The 23,333-nt window shown below is 43.1% G+C and overlaps 1 protein-coding gene across 12 annotated transcripts in view; it reads right to left on the reverse strand.

Annotated features, from left to right (window-relative positions):
• Positions 1–22,723, reverse strand: part of LOC124036015 (myocyte-specific enhancer factor 2C-like) — a 98,466-nt gene extending 75,743 nt beyond the window's left edge. For 3 of the 12 annotated variants that reach the window (XM_046350058.1, XM_046350059.1, XM_046350047.1), the window contains exon 1: positions 12,071–12,477. The gene's annotated coding sequence lies outside the window, so the exon portion shown is untranslated. Of the gene's footprint in view, positions 1–12,070; positions 12,480–13,860; positions 13,881–22,483 lie in introns of those variants that run through there. The other 9 variants (XM_046350053.1, XM_046350052.1, XM_046350057.1 and 6 more) reach the window with 6 other exon arrangements.
• Positions 22,724–23,333: the final 610 nt, after the last annotated feature.

Raw genomic sequence — 23,333 nt, forward strand, 5'->3', positions numbered from 1 at the left:
TATGTTAGGGGAGGAGGGAGGACAAGAAGAAGAAGGGATGAGAGGAGAGCAAGTGAAAAATGATAGCGTATGATTAAAGAGCCCGCACAGCTGCACAAAATCAAAAAGGCAAAAAGAGGTTTGAAAGAGACCTCAGCCCGGGTGATCTGATAAAGCTTACTGCTACTTAACCCCTTCTAGAGAGGAGGAGGAAGAGAGAGAGAGAAAGAAAGAGAGAGAGAGAAAATGAAAAGAGACAAACAAATATGAAATTACTGCCGCATGGCTACACGTCTTGGCAGAGGCACTCGTCTCCTCTCTGTACGTGACTATAGCAAAGGCCACTGTATCACACAATGATGGCCCCTCTTGCCAAAAACCCTACTGCCGCTTTGACCAAGCCCTATTTTTAGCCCACAGCGCACCATGAGAAAATCTGTCAAGGTACTCCCCCTCCTTTTTGCCTCACCAAGTGATACTGTGTATGCTGTGCCATGTAAGCAAGGCAATTTTTTGTCAACTCTTGCTCTCAACACACAAGAGAATTTTCTTTCTCTTTTCATTTCCCCGCCAGAAACTTCCACACAACTTCTTTCACATGATATCCTCCTTGCTTGCTTTCAACTCCTCGGGTTCTTGAGCTAGGTTCCTTTCTGTGTGTGTCGTTGTTGTTGGAGTAGCGTGTGATGTGAAGATGTGTGATATTTTGCCTTGTTGTTGGATACCGTGGCAGGCTGTATGCATTAGCACAGCCCAGTGAGTCTTTGCTCTGTTCTCTCCCCCTCTCCCTCTCCCTCTCTTGTCTCACTGTCGCCGCGCTGGTCCTGTTTCTGTAGCATGTGATCAGAAATGGTGACAGAGACGTTTGGTCTTTATCTGACGATCCGCCGACGATCTATAGATTCGACCTTATCAAACTGAAAAGGAAACATTTAATAGTGCTTTCAGAAACGTTTATTCATGTATTTTGACTGTTATTCTGGTCCTAATTTCCATCTGCACTGAATGAAAACTGTTTCTTGAGACCAGAGATAAAAAGAGATAAGAAAACAGCAAATGCCTAGAGAGGCATATATAAATCATGTCTGTGTTTTTTTCTCACTTCTGCAGTCTTATCCTTGCCATCAACATTTATTTGTTTCGTATTTGGGAAGTGAAGAGCTAGCTGAGTAGGGGGGGATTTGGTTCACAAGGCTCAGCTCTGGTCCGACCGTACAGTACAGTGAAGAACCTGGCTGCTTAGCTGGAGTTCCCCCCTCAAATCCCTCAGCTCGGAGCACAGCTGCTCCGTTCACATAACCTCGCCCCCCCCCCCACCCTCGGATAATGATAGCAGAGCACGTCCCCTTCGCTAACCAACGGCTTTTTCCACTTCACACACTCACACTGGTGGGCACATATCTCTCCCTCACTCGCTCCCTCTCCTTCTCTATCTCCGTTCCCCCCCTTAATTTTCTCATAGTTTCAATTTTTTTCTCCAGCCTGAGAAACATTTCCAGGCCACATGACCTCAAGAATGGGCTGAGAATGATGAAGGACCCTCCTCCCCCTCTTCTCCCCCTGACCCACCCAGTCCAGTAAGCGACCTGTCCCAGGGCTGTGTGTGTGTGTGTGTTTGTAGGGGGGAAAGGCAACTCTGGGCCCCTGCCGCTTCTGCTGCGCATTATCCCAAATAAACAACTCATTACATGTGTACTTAACCGAGGGGAGCTAGCGAGCATCGGAAGCTAATCCCTGTTATCGTTCCCAGCGTTTCTCTTCCGATTAGACTAGAGGGAAGAGGAGCCCAGGAAGGTAGGCAGCTAACCCGTAGAGGAGGAGGAGGAGAAGTAAATATATGGAGGAAGGGGAGGAGGGGAGTCAGAAAAGGATTATGAATTTACTTCCGGCAAATATTAACACAAGCTTTTCCTTCTTACTCTTTCTCTCTTCCCACCTCTCCCTCGTTCTCTTCGCTCTATCTCCCTGTGGAGTTTCGCTCTTCCTTGTTTTCGACCATCTGAGAAGTGGGTCATCGACAGGCATCCTTTTGAAGAACATTAAAAAAATAACGGTCTGTTCTCTGAGAATAATCATAGCCCCATTATCATATTAAGCTGTCAAAAGCACATTAATAACAGTCAGTACTATTCCCTTCAGAAAAGAAAACACTGCTCTATTACTTGATTATTACTAGTGAGGCTTGCCAGCCCTGGCTCCCTGGCTCCCTCTCTCTCTCTCTCTCTCTCTCTCTCTCTCTCTCTCTCTCTCTCTCTCTCTCTCTCTCTCTCTCTCTCTCTCTCTCTCTCTCTCTCTCTCTCTCTCTCTCTCTCTCTCTCTCTCTCTCTCTCTCTCCCCCTCTCCCCCCTCCCCCCTCCCTCCCTCCTTCCTATCTCTCTCTCCGTCCCTCCCTCTCTCTCCTTCCCTCCCTCCCTCCCTCCCTCCTTCCTATCTCTCTCTCCGTCCCTCCCTCTCTCTCTCTCCTTCCCTCCCTCCTTCCAATCTCTCTCTCCGTCCCTCCCTCTATCTCTTCACAAGGATGCCCTAGTTAATATAATAATGGGCCCACCATTAAGAGGACCACAGTGCACAGTGCTGCTCATTTAGAATGAACAATAAGCTAAGGTAAGATGCCAAAGGCAGGGATGGTATGTGTAATGGAATTACTCGCATTGCGTGTGTGTTGTCTATCTAGATCTCTACCCTCCCTCAGAACTGAGTTAATTACTCAGAGGAAGCCAATTCGCGTCTCTAAAAGACGTACTATGGATGACCTTTGCAGCCGGGACAGGGAGGGGGTTCAAGGCCTCCTTCCCTGGATCCTGGGGATGGCTATGATGGGTGCATGAGGGAAGGACCTCGGACCTCCGGGGATAACTGAGAGGCAGCAGGAAAAACCAACAGAACTAGTATTTGTCCACTCAGCTCAGATCACTCGACATCATTAATTCAAATTACGCGAGGGTGCATGCAGCCCTGCTCTTCCTTCCACCTTGGCTGCTGCATAACCAAACTGAACATCACCGGCAGTTAACAGAAGTGTGATAAATATGACTCAAATCAATTCAAAGATTGATTCCATGCGTGTCCTATACATGGGAGGACCTGATCACCCAACGACTGAGTGCAGTGTGAAAACAACTATTTCTAAAGGGAGGCAAAAGAGTGTCTGTGAAATGAAATTAACATGACAGGTCTGCATATAGATGGCAAAGAACAGTGAGGACATCGCGCCTCCAGTTTACACACGCAGACGCAGTGGGTGTCAGAAAAGACATCTCCAGCGCTACCCATTTTACACTCCTTTCACAACACCCCCCTCACAGCCCAATGCTGTCATCACTGCTGATAGTCTCAACAATCAGAGAGACATGCAATTATCACCAGTTCACTAGCCTCATTTTCCAAAATGTCACCTCATTCGACCACGCTTAAATCTACACTCCAAGACGACAACAGCAACGTCTCCAACTGTAGAGGAATTCCGCATTGGCTTGACTTTTCTCACACCCTCTATGTGAGTCCTATCCTGTTTGGTAGTCCCCCATGGGGGCTGAACTGGAGTAGCCCAGCGAAAGAGCACTGTAATGGGGTCGGGATGTGACGTAGAAGCCCTCAGAGGGCCTGTGGAGGAGGGCGACCAGCACGGTAGGTATCCCCCCCACACTTCCTCAACTATTTATAAACCACGAGCCCAGCACAGTGCCAAAAAAAAGACTGGGGCCATTTTTAGCCCAAACAATACCGCTCACTCACACACACGAAAAAAACATAAAAGTCAATAACAAGGCAAGGCTGTTTCTGTTGAGAACACTAGTGTGAGCTGGGTGCCAGTATTCTCCTTAGTGGAGCCTGGGTGTCACTGCAGCTCTGTTCCTATACAAACATTCATTGCTCTTCACCTCTGGCCCTCCCTCTTCCCTCATCCCTTATCTTATTGTCTGAGCCGACGCACACAGATACACAAAGGCACCGTTACCTATCCCGTTGCCTAGTCATTTTTTACCCCTACCCATATATACATAGCTACTTCAATGACCTCGTACACCTGCACATTGACTCCCTGTATATGGCCATGTTATTTTGAGTCTTTATCTTTAACTCTGCATCGTTGGAATAGGACCCGTAAGTCAGTATTTCCTTGTTAGTCTACACCTGCTGCTTAGGAAGCGTGTCACAAATCAAATATGATACACACGCACGCACGCACACGCACACGCACACGCACGCACACACACACACACACACACACACACACACACACACACACACACACACACACACACACACACACACACACACACACACACACACACACACACACACACACACACACACACACACACACACACACACACACACACACACGCACACGCACACGCACACGCACACACAGAGAGGAGTTATTTGTTTTTCCACTGGGCTGGTCCACAGTGGCAGCCAGGTGAAAGCATCCATCAGCAGAGCACAGAGGGAGTTTGGTGTTGAGCACAAGGCCCCACTCTGCCCAGCAAAGCTTGAAGTGAAGCGCCAGGCTGAAGTTTCAAACAAAGTGGCCCCTCATTCATTATACATGAAACATCGCACTGCAAATCTCCTCTCCGCAACGCTCTCTCTTTCCATCCATCTTTTCTGGTCTCTCCTTCTTTCCTTGTCTCCTTTCTTTCGCTGTCACTTTCTCACTTTCTCCAGACATTGCATCTGCAAAGTGTGAATAAAACGAATGACATCACGAGTTGCACTTTGGAAGAGCCACTGTAGGAAAAGTCGATGTATCAAAGCAAACAGCGAGCCGGACAGAAAACCTTTAAAAAGTGAATAGATATAGAGAGAGACACAGAGAGAGAGAGAGACACAGAGAGAGAGAGAGAGAGAGAGAGAGTGAGAGAGAGAGAGAGAGAGAGAGAGAGAGAGAGAGAGAGAGAGAGAGAGAGAGAGAGAGAGAGAGAGAGAGAGAGAGATACTGTATTTTTTATAAGTCATTTTCCCTGTCCGTTCTCTGTAGACTTGCACAGGAAAGTTACACAATTTCATTTGATGGAGCACACTTATCCTAAATGCATGTTTCAGTGGCACAAGTTCCTATTTGGCACGAAGTTTAGCTGATGAAGTAGATTTATTTACTAAAGCTTCTAAACATAGTGTTGAATTCAAGAATTATTACCGTAGTATATAAAATAATAAAATAATACTTGTTTCATTTAATAAAGAAAATGAAAAACATTATTAATGAACCTTATAGCATTCTGGAATATTGACTTGTTGAAATCCTCATTTCACTCTGAACCAAATTAGTTTCTGAATATGCACCTTTCTGCGTGGCACAGCTCAATAAGTTATATTTACCTGTTATTATCAATATGCTGTGAAGTTTTTAATTTTTAATTTTTTTCTTCAAATGCAACAAAACTCTACCTGGAAACATCCTGAACGATTTCAGACAATCAAAGCGTTGAACTCCTTTAAAAAAAAATGAAAACACGTTACCAATCGTTTAGAACATGGCAGTAGAAAGGGTACATTGTTCAAGACGGTCAGTGTTGTCTAACATTGAGCAACACAAACAGGCGGCCCATCACAGCCATATAACACCCAGATGAAGTCAGCTTTAGGAACGTGTCTGTCGCTCTCTTTGATTCTCTCCCCCTCTCAGTCTCTCTGCGTCTCTCCTTCCCTGTTCCTCTTTTTTTCTCGCCCCGGCACTGAGTGTTCGAGACAGCCCTGTACGAGACATTCTTTCAAGGCCCGGACCCTGGTCTGGGGAATGGCACCGATGACAGTGGAAAGCAACAGTGTTGTGGACTTTGGCAAGGACACTACCTGGGTAAAGCTGTGTGCACTGCAGAACAGAGGACTCGGACGGAGTACTTCCTGCTTAGAGATCTAGTGGTTACGGAGCTGTGGCTTGGGGGACATAAAATAACCTGGAGCATAAAAAAAAATGCACACTTGATAATCAGCTATTATGAACATTTATACATCAGTCAACGATTACAAAATCAACTATTATAACAACATCTTTTTGTAACAGCACAGGGTGCATATAAGGGCCTACACCTCTGGCTCCATTGTGAACACTGAATCTTAAAAGAAAATACCCATTAGTGAGCTGTGAATCATTGCGGCAGGCAGAAGGCAATGGCGGCAGGCAGGCAGGCAGCATTGGTGGCAGCGGTGGGCTTTCAGATGGATGTTAGATTATGTGAGGCCAGGGCACAGAGGAACCTCTGTGTGTCTTACCGGACCATGTTTCAGAGTGACTCGCCGATATTGCAGGGGTGACAAAGATAAATTATAGCCACGGGAAAATATTTGTGCACTTTTTTTTTAACCCCTCCTCTTTTTTTTCTTGTCATTGGGTGAATTCCAACAGCATGCCACACCAAAGGGGGAGGTGGGACTTGCGTCTGAACAGTGAGGGAGAAGTCGTCCCTCGCTACGCCACACCACACCACAGCAGAGACACAGGTCAGCTACTGTGTTTTATCATGGAACATGCCTTCCATCTCAGAGTTTATGTGCACCAAGAGCAAACAACTCACCCCTCTGACCCACCCCCCCCACAAAAAAAGGATTTGGAGTTAATTCCAGTTTTATTTCAAACCACGTTTAGGGCAGGTCAAATAGACCCTTCCAGATTCAGGCAGGCTATATTTGTTTTTTTGGGAGACTAGCTTCCCACGTACAGTACGGTGTGTCTGGATTTTGTCTGCAATAAGTCAGCTATTCAAAAAAAAAAATGTACCACAGGGAATCTTTTATTGAAAGTAAACATATAGAATCAAAAATAAAACATGAAGTCTTTAATGTCTTATGTCTGGCTTTTCTAATTGCTGAAGACTACATTTTACTGACAACACTTATATAAATGAATACAGTAAAAGCCATTCATATCTACTCTACACGAATACCACCCAGGCTCATAATATAATTGTCAAACTTACTGGATGCATCGCGTACTGTTTAAAATACATTCCCTATCTTTCTCCAAATGTTTCTCTCCCTCTTATCACATCCAACCCTCCTTTCTCTGTTGTCTACTGTCCTCCTCTCTCAATCCACATATTCAAGGGTGGAGGTCTATATGGTGAACTCCATATGTGGGTGTTTAAGGTGTATCTTAGCCTGGCCTGTATGCAGTCAAAAACTAGAGCTGGTGACATGATTAGTGTACATGGTCAGTAGCGCTAAGGTCTGTCCATCCTGGTCCTGTCCTGCCCAGACCACCCAGCGAGCAGCTACCATGATGACCAGGCCTGACAGGAAACAGGAAACAGGAAGAAGCAGGCCGGAAGTCCTGTTAATCTAGTCTAGTTGACCGTTTGGATCCCAACACAACATCTCTCTCACACGTTATGAGATGAATCTACTGACATATTTCTGCCCAACAGACAGAAACACTTATTCTTTCCCTCTCTCCTACACGCTCTTCAACTGTGCCAATCTCTTACGTATTTAAATTCTGTCTCCTTACTTTCTCTTCACAACTGTTTGTTTTTCCTCAGTTTATCTTTCCAGCCCTCACAATGACACTTTCTTCTATACCATACCATCTTTCCAGACATCAATTCCTCCATGTGAGAATGAAAGAAAACCGAAATGCATTAATTTTTATTTAAATGTGTACCAACAGACACAGGAAAACTTAGACAAACAAACAAACACAAACACACACACACACACACACACACACACACACACACACACACACACACACACACACACACACACACACACACACACACACACACACACACACACACACACACACACACACACACACACACACACACACAAAAGGAACAACACAAAAGGAACACCAAACACAAAGCACAGCACAGCTAGAATTCTACTTTATGCTGAAATATTCTAAAATGTGTTTTACAATACAATTAAACATCAAAGCATGAGCTATTCCTCTGTGATCTTTAACACCCTAGTGAACAAACCCCACACACCCTCTTCCACTTACAGTGCTGAGGAAAAGTTGCTGAACGTCATGGCTAATTACTAGATAGAGACAGAAGACTGCATCGTTATGTGAACCAGGACACACTCATATCTGCATTCAAATACATCACAAACCATTCAAGGACTACATTATTTTCTTGTGCTTATTTCTTAACTGTATTAGTAATTGCATCTTCATAAAGATACGGAGACAATGCTTGCAAAAAAACTACAAACACCAGGGAAAATATGTCTAACACATACAGCGGTTAGGAAAATAAAAGTGAGATCTGCACTAAATTACTAAATAAACAGATGCTGAGGTCGGCTCGGATACTTTTCATGAGCTATAAAAATGGTGCAAAAAGGGAAAAGAGAACACTATTCCTTCCATACCTAGCTATAGAGGGAACACCTGCTGTAAAATAAACACGGGCTCATACTGAAACCCCTGCGAGTTACCCGGCGAGTCCTGTGTACTGTACGATTGAGTTCCTAGGTGTATGATCGTTACGTTTAGAGTGGGAAAAGCAACCAAAAATACAAAAGTCATTTGTGAGAATATGATGTAAAACTTGAACGTGCCCTCCACATCTGAAATAGAATCGCATATCACTCACTTCTTTAAGCCTAAGGGTTTAAAGAGTACTTCAGTATCTACCACCAGATCTTGCAAACGTGCAATCTGCAAATGAACGTTTTTTACTGATGTTTACCTGAGCAAACTCCTTCCAAAACATTTGCAACCATTGCAACAAAAAGAAATACAACTTTAAAGTACGCCAACACGGGCTATCAAACTATTTGCTTAAACGTAAATGCATGTGATGTTTCTATTTATAAAAATGTTTTCATGGATGAACTTTTTCCTTCATTAGGATGGTAGCCTATTTTGAACCATGCTTTATATAGCTTGTGCTCATAGGTATCAACGTTGAGACCCTTCCCTTCAAACCTAAGCGGCCAAATTTAGCAGTCCCTTTTAGAGTTTATGGAGCATGCTAGTGTACGCCTTAAATCAAGCACTCTTTGACAGATTCCCTTATTGCACTGAATGCCAACAGAGAGCTGAACTCTCTCAGGTCATGCTGTTGAATATCAACCAGTAAATCTTCTCTTTATTCATAAATTACTACTACAAATTCTAACTACACTGGCCACTCAGAGGAGGCTGAAGCTACTTTTTGGGATTATTGCAAAAGCATTGATCCTGGCTCAAAAGGTGTCCCTTCACTTGAATAAAGCTTTAATGAGGCCCTGGTGTACGGCAACGTGCCCCGACAATTGGCTCAATGTGCTGGCCAATCAGAGTGACACGTGACCCCCTAATCCCTCTTTATGAGAAGGGTAAGAGCGTGTTGTCACTGTTGGTTTTGTGAATCGGCAGCCAAAATCCCCAATGATTTGTTAGGAAGGACAGATCTGAGAAGAGTAAGAGAAACAAAGCAGCACCGGGGAAAGAGCGAAAAAGAGAGGGAGCGAGAGAGAGAGAGGGAGAGAGAGAGAGAGAGAGAGAGAGAGAGAGAGAGAGAGAGAGAGAGAGAGAGAGAGAGAGAGAGAGAGAGAGAGAGAGAGAGAGAGAGAGAGAGAGAGAGAGAGAGAGAGAGAGAGAGAGAGAGAGAGAGAGAGAGAGAGAGAGAGAGAGAGAGAGAGAGAGAGAGAGAGAGAGAGAGAGAGAGAGAGAGAGAGAGAGAGAGAGAGAGAGAGAGAGAGAGAGAGAGAGGAGAGAGAGAGAGAGAGAGAGAGAGAGAGAGAGAGAGAGAGAGAGAGAGAGAGAGAGAGAGAGAGAGAGAGAGAGAGAGAGAGAGAGAGAGAGAGAGAGAGAGAGAGAGAGAGAGAGAGAGAGAGAGAGAGAGAGAGAGAGAGAGAGAGAGAGAGGGAGAGAGGAGAGAGGAGCGAAAAGAGCGAAAAGAGCGAGAGAGAAAGAGAGGGAGAGAGGGAGTGAGAGAGAGAGAGAGAGAGAGGGAGAGAGAGAGAGAGAGAGAGAAAGAGAGGAGAGAGAGGGAGTGTATGTGTGTGTCTCTGAGATGACAGAGCTTGGCTGAGAGAGTCCTCTGTGTGTAATCGTGTGTCCACATGCGAGCGCTTACCTTCCCTCTGAGCAGATTAACCTAACGCTCAATCCCGAGAGAGCAACAGGCGAGCGACACACAGAACAACTTCATTGATGGTGGGGGTGGGGGGGGGGGAGTAGAGTATAGGTGTGAGCGTACGTCCTTTGCTCCTTGCCAAAGGCAATTTCACCTCTGTTATTTCACAGCAGAACGTCAAGAACACTGAGTAATCCAAAAATACAACGGCGCCTCAAATCAAGCAAACAAATCACACTTTACTGAAATCTTACTAAGCTAATAGAACTTATAAAATCAGAGACATTAGCCTTGCACCGAGCTGTGCTTGTATTTACAGTAGTCACAAAACAACCCAGAGATGGTCGCAACACCAAATGTCCCTGGATGTGGCTGTACTTTTCCAGGATGTCTTCACGATCACGGCCTTTACTCAATTACTTTTCGCAAAACAAAAAGGTAGTTAAATAAAGTTGAATCATTTGCAGAAATCATGACATTGAATAAAATAGTTCATTTGCATCTCGAATGATGGCACTAATTTACAGGTAGCGTATAAAAAGTTGTATTATATTCATCTTACATATATACGAGTGAATGCAATTATATTGTGCCAACGATCTGCATTTGACACACTCAGTCTTAGCTATAGCCTCTACCCACTGTTTCCCTATGGTGACAGAAATGAAAAGTACAGAGCCACAATCTAATATGTGAAACAAGCCTTTACTCTATGTGCAAATATCGATAAGGGGTTCGATGCCAAAATATGAATGCAAATGTATTTGACATTTCTTAAAAGCAATGGCAATTGCCACAGGTTATTTGAGGTAGTGTTCCCTGTCCCACCCTTTATGACAAACTCAAATTAGCCTGGTAAAAGAGACACACACATTTCAAGAAAACGGTCAGAAAAAAACAGTTAACAGAACATTGTCTACTGTACCAAAAGCTATCAATATCGATATATTATGTATAATATATATTTTAAATATATTTCTTCAATTAATATTGAGCCCTGTTTTACAAGCACCATCTACACTATGCACATAGCTGAATAAGTACTTATCTTTCTGATGGGTAGAAACGGCCACCTACTAGATCTTCCTTAACCCCCAAGAAAACAGACAAGCTTCAGTTTGTCAGAATAGTCATCACAGAGCTATCTTTCCTCCACAATTTGGCTACATTGCTTGAGCGCCTTACTTTGCACCAATAATTAATTTCCAGAGACTGAGTATAATTCCACATGGACATTGTACTATAAATACAGTAGGGAAGCTGAACCATTTGGCCTGGCAGTAATGTAAGTTAACGGGTGTGAATGTGACTTATTGTACACTGTTTAAGGTATAATAACTAACCCTCATCTTGATAATATGCCAGAAAAACATGTGATGTTGAGTTGGATTCATTCAGAATTCTTTGGAAAACTTTGTCGAATTGTAAAATGTGTTTATCTAATACGAGCCGAACTTTTGACAAGTTGAATTCGACCTAGAAAATGAGCCGCTCATATAAGCCTACAATTATTTAATTATTAACAGTCCATACTTTCCTCATTTGTGGGACCCGCAGAAATTGTGAATATTATTCTGGGTTGTGACCCGTTATAAATGCATAGGCTTCAGTAGATTCACACGCGACTACCGGTACATATATTGAAACGAATAGGCCTATACGAATATTTCAGAGTAATCATTTTAAAATACTACATAATATAAGTCATATACCGAGAATATGAGTCGCGCTAGTAGCCCATTGTGCGCCTGTTGATACGGTGTTGCGATATTGTGGGAAATAAACAATTCAAGGTACACATTAACAATACCACAAGACAAACCTTGACTCTCGTAAATAGACTCCGTAAAACGCTACTTTGCTGCGTTTAGCCTATAGGTCTGGACATACAATGGTCATGGTTACGTTGTATAGTTTGTTGGGAGGCAACGCGCTTCAAAATCGCGCTCAAGTATACCGGTGATGTCAAACTGACACATACAATTATAAATAAAGAGACCTCGCTGCTCGAGATACAACGTGTCCTCTGGATATGACAAAAAGAATTATAGATGTAGGAGCACGCTACTCACTTTATTATGCATGAAATCTGTCCGGTAAGTGTGAGATACCACAGGCAGTCTCCGGCTGTGTCGTCCGGCCGAATGACAGCGTAGAGGAAGCCGTTGCGTGCCAGGGATGGACTTCGCAAAGACGCACTTAAATCCAGCACGGGCAGGAACACAACATGAAAAAGAACCGTGCCGAAAAGTCGCCTATGTGTGTCTAAAATGACAACAACAAAAAACAAGTCGGTCTCTCGTCTGAAAGTGTGTTTGAGGACAGTGAGGATGGTTGCTTGGTCTCCAGTGATGTGTCGGCGAAAGGAATGGGACGGTTAAAGCCGTGGACGTCTGTAGCTGATGATGTTGTGAGGGCTGTTTCTGATCGCTCCCACAATCCCGGTCGAGTCTCTCACTCACCCTCTCTTAGCGCGAGGAGAAATAATCGCTTTTACTCCTGAAAGGGGGCGGGCTCACATTTCCCAACTACTTTAATGAAAGAGGCATAGCAATAATGCATTACTATCTCAAACCCGATCAAGAGGACAGACAATTAAGCACCGTGAAAGGACTGTCAGTGTATGATTATGCGATCTAAATAACCGTGGAGGGTGCGTTTTCAACTACATCAAATTCAAGTTACCAAACTGTTGTTGTTGTCCTTGTAATATATTATATTAACTTTACGCAGTGACATTAATTAAGCGCTAAATATAGTTGACTTTAATCTGTTTTTTTATTTATTTATCGGATGCAGCATAGCCTATAGGCCTAGATGAAACAACCACAATACTACTACTACTACTACTACTACTAATAATAATAATAGTAATAATAATAAAATATTGTTTCAATTTGTCAAAGGATATTTTCTAAAAACATTCAAGATCTTTGCACAAGTAGATGTTTCTGTGAGACAATGCAATGTTCAGGATCTAAAAGAGCTGTCCTGCATCTGCCAATCATTCTCCAGTCCCCAGTTATCTCACAAGATAAGGCCTGACACAGACAGTAAGCATGAGGAAATTAGCAAGTGTTATCCCCAACCAAATGATTTGAAAACATCCACTCTATTAGTGTGAAGATAACAATAAAACACAGCAAGCATGCCTCTTCAGATAAGACAGAGGAGCCAAACCTATTTGTGAGATGATCCCAGATAGGCCTGGTAATACCAGGACTCTATTATATTCTAATGATATGCATGTCAGCCTCAAGTTTCTTGAATAGTAGTTGGAAAAAGAACAATCTTAATTTCCCCTTTTTGTTAAACAGTATTCCTGGCCATAGACTCGCTTAACATTATTTTAACCCCTGTACAGGCCTTTCACCTCAGTACAATACAAGGCAAGTCAGAGAAAAAGGGGAAACATGAAATCAGACGTAAATAAATCACACTTGCTAATCTGCTTGACGGGCGGACATTACTGCCTGCAACTGAAGCCTGTGGTGTCCGATAACTCGGGATACCACCTTCACATCACGTGACCCTTTCATCTTCAATCGCATTTCCACTGACTAAACCCCAGAATAATTGATAGGCTAGAATGTGTTAGACATAGTAGGCCCATCACAAAACATGACAGTTATCAATGGCAGGCCGTGAAGCTCAGCATGCCCCACCCCCCTACACACACACACGGGTCGCATAGTAACTCATATCATACCTATCACTTTGTATAGGATAGTTGAATCTGAGTGCTATGGTGATCATTTGTGGAGCCTTGCTCACAGGGTGGTGCTGTGTATTTTTATTGTGTCGTGTGTTGGGGGTTGCTATGGATTGACAGACTGTACAATTTCTGGGAGATTGTACCCACCACATTCACTGTTCCTTCGTTTTTTCAGTCGTCAAACTCCATGCCCTTTGTGGTGTGTGTGTTGTTTGTAGTCTGTCAGTGATTCATCCGAATTCATCAGTGTTTGAGGTCGTCTTCAAATGGTTGGCACTTGGAGAGATCAGAGGATGGTAATCAGACTGGGAGAATGCTGGGTAAACCAGTCACTTATAGAAGAGTGTGTGTGAGATGCAATGGCTATATTGAAAGTATACAACTATTGGGACAGTTGACCTGAAGTGGCGAGGATCGAGAGGGAGGAGTCTACGGTAAAGAGACTTGCTCAGTCAACGCACATAAATGACTGAACTTACTCGAAGGAGTTGCAAATTACGTGCCACTATGGCTGCACAATGTATAACTCAATGGCCTCTGTACAGTATGAAAATAGTAATAAAGTAGTCCGTGCTCTGCATCATGGGCAAACACTATGTGTTTAACGTTATCATATAATTTATATTGGATAACTTTATATAGGGATTGAGTTATTATAGCACTTGATCGTATTGCAGAGAGGCGTGAGACTGATCGGGTCAGCACATCTAACTGAGTCTGTTTTGTCTTGTGGGTATACGGTCACTGACAAAATGTTACAAATCTGAAGACATTGTTGTGCCACTCTCTTTTCATGTGAACAGCCATTCCAGGACATTGTTACATCTTCTCGTCTCGATTTCTCCTCATAGTCTTTGTCCTGCCTTGTAAATAGATTAACTTGCTAGTTTCCTAAACTAGCCTGACATATAATTATGGCCCGCTGATAGCAACCCCTACACCCTCTTTTATCTTGCCACAATGTATAATGTTGAATGTTGTCCGTTAATCAACTAACCATATTTAAGTAAATCTAATTCCCCTAGTAATGCGTCACGTCGTCTAATTGAAGCAGGGTCACGGAGCATAATATACAACATACCTTTGCTTTTAACATGGCCCGACATAGAAGATTTGGCTAGTTTACTATTCTGTGTACAACAGCATATAGACCTATATTTCCCATAAAACAACATTTAGCCCACCCCTGGATCCCACTGTCCCATCCTGACACACTTTTATTGTGGCTCCCCTCCCTTTGTCCCCCCCCCATTATGAGAAATTCCCAACCTGTACATGTTTAGCACTTTAAGGGAATTGACAGTCACATGCATATAATGTACTGTTTGCCAGAATGATTATGCAATTTGAAATATGTCACTCTGTATATACACACGGTAGGCTTTTGGTCGAATGCAATTTCACGAGGTTTGGCATGAATTGTGCATGGAGGAGATGAGGAAAACGATGACTGTTTGTGAGTCAAACACACAAGTGCGGTTACGGATATTGATCTTACTCAGATAGTCTTTAAAGAATTCTCTTGGAGTGACTTTATAGCATGTGACACATAATAGGCTGCCTGATGTGTGTGTGTTTTTGTAATGGGTAGAAAAAAAGGGAGCCGGTCTGCCTTTCATAAGAGCACTGTAAACACCAATACATTTCCTGGGTAAACAGGAACAGCCCAGGCCAGGTGTAATCTGTTGTCGATCATGCTCATGTGAAAACACAATCTGCCTGTCACAGTTGATAAGGTTGTCAAGCACTCAGTCCCACCCCGGAGAATCAGCTTAGCGCTGCAGTGACATATTTGAAGAGGCTTCCCTTTGTTGGTGTGTAACAGTCTCTCTCTGTCTCCTATTCCGTAATGAGTTGGAGAGAGACAGGTGTTATTTTGACATTGGCTTGATTTTACATGATGAGGCCAAATGCATTGTAGTGACCTACAGGCTAACTTCACACAGGATCCATAGGTCTATAGATTGTGTGTGTGTGCAAGTGCTTATGCCTGTGTGTGTGTGTGCGTGCGTGTGCGCGCGTGCGTGTGTCTCTGCGTACCACACTACAATCTCCGTTACTGTGCTTAAACAGTAGCGAAAGTGCCAGAGATCTCTAGATCAGTCCACCATATGTGCTGGCTATTGATCTCATGGAAGATACACCAATACAATACTCACTGCACAGTGCACAGGAGAATATTCAGAGACAAAGATATACACTGTGGGATCTTTCTCTTCCCCTCTTCTGCAGTATTTGTGTAAGTGATCCAAAGCATTACATTACATATAATTTTGTCTGCCTTATTAATAAAGCCCATAATGAAACTCTGAAGGCAATATCATTAGTAATTACAGTTGTAGAATGATACCACTGTACAGTATAATTAGGAAAGCCACTTTTTAATTAACAGATGCCATATGCCCTTATGCAAGACAATTGTGTTTAATATATACTTCTGTACACAATGACACAATAGTTTCCCACATTTCAAGAGTGAGATTCTGACAACATCGTGCAACGAAGTGCATTTGCATGTGGTGAATTATGAAAAGGTGGTGTAGCGCTCACTGTATACACTGTAGGAATTGAAAAGTCAGAAAAAATATCTAAATATGTTTTGTTTTGGGTTTTTCACCTCTCTACAGGAAGTGAGAAATGGTTCAGTACTACTAATGGTTCAGAACTACCAATGATTCAGTGATACTAATGGTTCAGTAGGGCCTAGTGGTTTTCCAGTCACCCTCTCTGGCCTGAGCCACTGAATTCACCCATAAAAGCAGTGTAACTGTCACGGACGTCCTCCTCTTCATCTGAAGAGGAGAGGCGAGAAGGATCGGAGGACCAAAATGCGGCGTGGTAGGTGTTCATCATGAATTTTAATAAAGAAAACACTGAACACTGACACACACTATACAAAAACAATAAACAAAATAACGACCGTGAAGCTAATGAGAACTGTGCTGACTCAAGCAATCAACATAGACAATCACCCACAAACAAACAGTGCAACCCAGGCTACCTAAGTATGATTCTCAATCAGAGACAACTAATGACACCTGCCTCTGATTGAGAACCATACTAGGCTGAATCCCCAAATCATAGAAAAACAAACATAGACTGCCCACCCCAACTCACGCCCTGACCATACTAAATAAATACAAAACAAAGGAAATAAACGTCAGAACGTGACAGTAACATTTGCAGGAGACACATGGGGATTATACTGTACTGTATAACCCCCAGACCTACAGTCCAATACAGGGCTCAACTAGCATTACAATCTTTCTTTTAATTGCCCGACCCCCTCACTATTCCCCCCACTAGCAGTGGATCAAGAGCACTGTAAAATATTCCTCCATACAATGCAGAGATCCAGCCTTTTCACTATTCATTGTGGCAGTACTTTATATTATTTCCCCCATAAAGTCCTAAAGAGCTTTCATTTAGCTAGAGGCAATTTTCTGGGTGAGGCATGTATAATTACATTGTTTTGGTAGGCCGAAAGCTACAATACCACGACGCAATGCACATACAGTGGGTAGCGTGTTCACAATTGTACTTCTCGATGCAAAAAGCTTATTAGATGTCGAATTCATTTGATATCGTCGACGGACTACCGTAACTGCACGTTGAAGGTTTGGTGAAGTAGTGGTGAAGTCGTCACAGAGCTTTGCCACGTGAGAGATGCTTTTGGTAGCTTGCGTGTTGTCTTGTTCAAACAGCGTCCGAACACTACACCTCTGATACATTATGGATGAGGCACAAGCAGCAGGACAAGCTCTCCCTTTATTCTGCCTGACACCTCTGTTACCTCACAGGAAAAGGCCCACGGTCGTGTGACTGTGTTCGCTGGCTGAACTACTGCTATTGGTACCAAAGGGTGAGGCCACCATTGGGGACATGTTGGGTCTTCGCCTTGAGGTAACCACCTCCTACCCTGCTCTGCCAAAACGGTTCACGACTAAACATACGCCCCCCAAGACAAGACTTGGCTGGTCATTATATAGATAAACTCATTCATTATTCAAATAATGATACGATAATCACGTGGCTTTCCCAGGGTTTGATGTTGAAAGCTCAAAGTATTGTTATGTCCTTCATGTGGAGACCAATGCACGGTATGTTGAGTTGTTATGCAGTTATAGGTGCTGTCTATAGGGGAGCCATAGACCCTTGTCAAAGCTGATTCAATTGGCTTAGCAAATGAGCTATGCGTGGCATTGGCCAGTGAAACTTACGACGACTCATTGTTCAACTATCTAACAAGAAACTGCAAATGATAGTATCCCACAGTTTTCTCGTTAATGGAAAGTATACATGTCATTGCTACATCTTTGTTTCAATGGGTCGTAAAATATTAAGAATTGCCATTCCTTTGTAGATAGCATCCCACAGCCTCATTAATAGTGCTGAATATTTAATCAATACATGAAGAGTTTTAATATTCACATAAACTTCCATTTGCTGTGGCCCCTCAAGCTGCTAAAAATCGCAAACGCTGACAGGGACAGTCGTCTCCGCTTCCTAAACTCCCTCTTTTCTTCTGTTCAGAGAACGCAGGATGGCTGTGGTTTCGCTCTACACGTCAGTCTTTCACTCACCGTTCCCTTTGTCTCCAGATGACTTCATGGGAGAAAAAAGAATGGCTTCTCCCTCGCTAATGATTTTTCCTCCTTTTGAACGGCTGGAAAGTCATTTGCTCCCGACTGCTCAGAAACAGGGATAGTTATTTTATCGTTTCAGCCCCTCTATAACAGAGCCTGTGTAGTGGGGATGCCAACGTAACATTTTCTTTTCTCCAGTGGAGGGGTGCCAACCAGTGTTTCCCGAGGCTGAGCAGAGGCTGTACCTGACAGATGTTGTGTGTTACCCTGTGGCATTGGAAAGATCACACACGTGATTTGACATTTCAGCAGTCATGGTCATAATGTGAATATTTAAACCGATCAAGGTAGAGTATTGTCGTTGTTAACATAAATCCTACTGCCGTTAGGTAAATCATATTTAAAAATCTGACATGATCATCATTTGTAGTTTTGAGCTGTTATTATACAGCATATACAATATGTTTACACAGTCTGAATGCCCTTCACCAGCTGCTGAATTCATTTATATTCTAAAATGATATATTTGCCCCTGAAGTATACATGCAATTAGGTTTGCTGCACACACACACGTACACACACTTGTGTACAGTACATGTATACACTTACATAACACAAGTGCACACCTTGCTTTAGAACCATAAGAGCTGGTATAATGGGCAGAAGAAGAGTGGTGTAACAGAATAGGTTAGTTTAGGGGCTGTACAGTGCAGTATGTGTGTGAGTGGGGATGGGCCCTGTGGCGATATTGCCCTACTCCTTTGGCACGCTACAGGGGGAAAGAAATCCAATCATAAATTATTCAAATAAGATCTGAGAGTCCAGGCTACTTGCGTGACAAGGATGTCCTTCCACCTAGGTCTTGTTCAGCCTGGGCCCCAGGACCTCTCAATACTGTGCCCAGACCTGATCTAGGGTCAGTCCATACGCAACGCTTTGGGCCTTTCAGACACCTGCATGGCTTGTAAACCACCAGGTTAAAGTGGTACAGCTGTTTGTGCATCAGTAAGGCTGGGGCCTAAAATGAGGGCATGAGGTCTGGGGACGGGAGAATAGAACTGATCATTCCCATGACAACCACTACACAGCACAACTACCTACAGCAGCGGTGACCTCCACCCATTCTCCTGACTACTTAACACCACTCGGCAGAACTAGGCAGCATGTGTCTCCCACATACAGCAACTGACTCTGATAACATCTAGCTGTGAAGCAAAGCAAATGGAAGTCGTTGTGCTTTAATGTGAAACGCAGCCCTAACATGATCCAGTAGGCCCCGCGACCCCCGGCGAAGGGAGACACAGTGTGGCAGACGTGAGGCGGCGTCTAATCTCTCCGTGCCTCCAGCGTCCCACTTATTCTTATTCAGACGCCATCAGACAGGAGGCAAGCCACTGAGATTAGCTGCAGATCAAAAGGCTTGCTGCCTCGCGTAGTGCGAGCACCATTAATGTTTTGTAGATTCAGGCAGCCCCAGTGCACTGGCACTCTGTAGGGGCGGCAGAGAAACCGAGCGGCGTACTGTACAAACGGCACCGACACTGCTCAGGGGGGTAGACTTAGACTGGAAAGGTATTTTTTCATAAACGAGGCCTGACTGCCGCTGGGACGTGGACATTTGAAATGAAATAAAAAAGAGAGTAGAAGAGAAGGGGTGGGGGGGGGAGAAAAAGAAATACTAGGCCCGTTACTGCAAGCAATTACAGTGGAACAAAGATACTTGTCCTTTCTTTGCCTTTGCGATGAAACTGCTTCCATGTGTACAATACGTCTTGGTTAAGTAATCATTTCTTTTGAATATGAATTGCACTTTCTACGATAACATGGCTTGTGTATCCAAAGATCATGGCGTCTGGATCAGCAATATCCAGCATAACCATGACAACTACTGCCAAGCCATATAACAAGAGCTATTAAAACACAACAGTAGCTATGGACGCCTATAGATCCTGCTTTCTACGCAAGGCTTAATGTAAATCCAAACAAGCATATCGATTGCACCAGACTTATAAAATGACCAGGACAATGTGCTCAAGTCTAATCTCTGTAATTAAGGTAGCCAAGTTTAGATACAAACAAAGACCTAAACACATGGTTATCTTTTTGCTGTGATTGTCAGGTGTACTACTGAGCCCACAATAAGCGTAATTTGTCATTACGGATAGAAGGTCAATTTGGAGTGGATCAAGACTGTGAGAAGCTTCCAAGAGAATGGGTAGGTACAGGAAAGTGACACAGGAAATGGTACAGAGTGGTAGCGAAGTGACAGGATGGGGGTGGTGGTTGAAGGTTCAAAGGGAGAGAGATGCCTGCGTAAGAGAGCTCGCCACCCTGCAGAGAGGGTTTCCTCAACTCCGCTTCCGATCAAAGCGGTGGAATTTGGTGGCAAAAAGTTTGTAAGTGAAGAGAGATCTTTTGTAAACTGGTTTGAAGAGATGTCTCCTCTTTTCAGGGTTAATGTTAGGAGGTAAAAAAAAGGTTGTGCCTCACAATGTATGCCTGAACCTACTACTAAGCTATATGACATTGTTTTAAGAAGGTCATACCAATGATCATTTTTCTACTTGATTTAGAATTTTAAGATCCTTTGAAGTATCAAAACAATATATGAAAAAAGTATTTGATGGGAAATCATCTGTACCAACTTCAGACGAGTCCCAAGACGTTTTTTTTTTTTGGGGGGGGGGGGGGGGGGGGGGATCACCACATAGTGTTCATGAGAGTCTCATATTTCCATAGAAGGAGAGTCTCATCTTTCTTTGTAGGCCAAACCTTTCGGACACTACAGACAGTTTTGTGGTCTGAAAAACACCGTTCTATCTCTGTCACCTTTCACTGCCGAAGCGGAAATGCGATGTCCTAAAACAGTTGATTGATGCAAAAGAAAACGGATGTCTTGCTTAAAACTGAGCGATTTTTGTGGGGATTTTTATATAATGCTAATTTGATTTCAGAGGGGGCACGGACAGCGACTCTAGGTTAATACTCTATATGACTCTGGGTTAACCCAATCATCTTGGTGGGAGAAATAAGAATGGTACAATGTATACCATTATACAAATGTACATTTGTTCATTTGCAGTAACTCTGTTACTATTATTATTATTGTTATTATGGATATTATGAAATTGTTATAATAGATATTACTGCTACTGAATTGCCTGCTGATGGGCCATCAACAGTTGTCTTTAATCTGGTTGCTAAATTAGGCTCCCAGAACATTCCCACATGCCCAATCGGCAATACAAAAATGACTTCCAAATGTCTGAAGAAAAAGATTAACAAAGCCATTCAGCATCCATAAGAAATCGAACTAAACTTTTGTTTGGATATGGAATTCTTCCTGGTTGTTTTAGGACGTTTGCCTGCTATTGAGTAGAGGCAGTTGGTTCAATATCAACTCCCTTCAGTTGGTGGAATATGACACATATCTTACTTAGTGTTAATCTGTGTGACAAAAATTGATATTGACATCTGTAGCAGCCATTTAGGTAGCTACCTTGCAGGTGTAAGCCATTTGTAAGGAAAACAGCATGTTGAAGCCAGGCGCTTTTCACTCACAGAGGATTTCAGATTGCGCAATGAGGTGTTATTAGCAATTAACCTTAGGAAGGTCAATAACCCAAACTGACTGAATACACAACACAGTATTATTATTCTTATTAAGTCCTTCTTTAGATAGTCAAACCTTTCGTCATGCCTTAGAGAAGTAAAAAGGTAGACATATGTAGCTACAGGAGCCTCGATTGGCCATTCACTCGCACAGAAGTGATTGGCAACAGCTGTTAGTGACTGCCGAATCTCCAGCTTCAGCATAGCTCAACCCTTAAGATTTTCCATCCACTTGGTTCTCTGTCACGCACTAAGTGTAAGTACCTAAGGTAAAACAACCTAGCGTCAATTATCTGCCCTTGTCCGTCCATATGGGTTCGATAACACAACAAAATGATTGTTTCACTTTTCAATAAAGTCAAAATGAATCATTTACGAACGATATGCGAATACTATATTACAAGAGAGTTAGTTGTTTGACAGATTTATTGCCTTTGGCTTGGAACATGCCATCATCCACTCTATGGCAAAAAGAGCGCCACTGCCAGAACCGGATTTTTCCACATGCAGAAAGTCACAGTACACCATGGAGAGGAAAAGGGGAAGGTGGGATTGTGCTCTGTAAAACTCACCCGTGCCGTTCTTTGCTTCTCCAGGAAGTATCACCCTACAGAACCAATTGAAGGCCAGCTCAATCAAACAGTCACAAGTGGGAAAAAAAAAAATAGATAAGTGTTAGAGATAAAAGTAAAAGTTAACTGAAAAACAAAACAAAAAATGTCCTGCATGTATAAAAGCCAGACCAGCTGGCTTTGGACAGAAACCCCAGTTTTGGGTTGTGTTTAGCCTCCGATCTCTTTCCACACTGAACTCAGGAGTTGTTCTGGCCACCCACCCACCCAGCCACCCACCCCCACCCCATGTCCCCCTCTCCCCTCCAGCCGGTCCACCTGCCTCAGTCACTCCTGAGTATATTTAGTCCTCTGAGGGATCAGTGACACCCAGACCTTTGTAAGCGGTGGCATATATTCGCTAGATTATTGCCCCCCAAAATAATATTACCGTCCAATAAGGGGCACAAAAAAAAAAATACAGTCTTGTATTTTTTTAAATAACCACAATATTCAGGAAATAGTTAAATTAATACCTGATATAATTATCCAAAGCAGCTAGAAAAAAAGTTGAATTACTGAAATAAGCCTTAGTATCAACTAAATAATCACAAAAGAAGAGTTCAGAAGAGGAACTTCTTTTCACGTGGTTATTTTGCAGTGACGAAATATGACAATCTCAAAATCTAACAATATTGAATGGTACTCCTATATTATTTCATGCTTCCACTGAAATCAATAAAACTGATGTACAGATGGATAATATTATATGAGGGGTGATATGTTGGAAATATGAGTGAAATATGGATGAATATTCCTCCTAAACAGAAAAGGGGGACACTGTTATTAAAGATTGGGTTGGAGCACCGGC

This window comes from Oncorhynchus gorbuscha, linkage group LG05 (assembly GCF_021184085.1).
Source record: "Oncorhynchus gorbuscha isolate QuinsamMale2020 ecotype Even-year linkage group LG05, OgorEven_v1.0, whole genome shotgun sequence".
Taxonomy (NCBI): Eukaryota; Metazoa; Chordata; class Actinopteri; order Salmoniformes; family Salmonidae; genus Oncorhynchus; species Oncorhynchus gorbuscha.